Consider the following 256-nt stretch of genomic DNA (forward strand, 5'->3'; position numbering starts at 1 on the left):
GGAGAGGGGTGCAATAATGTGTGCAGGTGTATATAGCATCGCATTTGTACACGTGTGGCTATGCCGGGAGAGTAGTCTGCAGTGTGTGACTACGAGCGGCAGAACAAGTTATATATCCTCTCTGTAGTTGAGTAAGGTATTGTATCTTTTATGTTTAGACCACACACCAAACTTTTCGGTTGTTTTCAGCTGATTTTCTTTTATTATGACTGAAATTATGCAATGACGTTACCATATACGGCGACTGGGAAAAAAG

The 256-nt window shown here is 41.4% G+C and overlaps 1 protein-coding gene across 1 annotated transcript in view; it reads left to right on the forward strand.

Annotated features, from left to right (window-relative positions):
- The first annotated feature begins 51 nt into the window (after positions 1–51).
- The window catches only part of LOC119592387, a 19,644-nt gene continuing 19,439 nt past the window's right edge, over positions 52–256 (forward strand). Inside the window, exon 1 of the mRNA XM_037941208.1 lies at positions 52–136. The gene's annotated coding sequence lies outside the window, so the exon portion shown is untranslated. The remainder of the gene's footprint in view (positions 137–256) is intronic.

Source organism: Penaeus monodon, chromosome 30 (assembly GCF_015228065.2).
Source record: "Penaeus monodon isolate SGIC_2016 chromosome 30, NSTDA_Pmon_1, whole genome shotgun sequence".
Taxonomy (NCBI): domain Eukaryota; kingdom Metazoa; phylum Arthropoda; class Malacostraca; order Decapoda; family Penaeidae; genus Penaeus; species Penaeus monodon.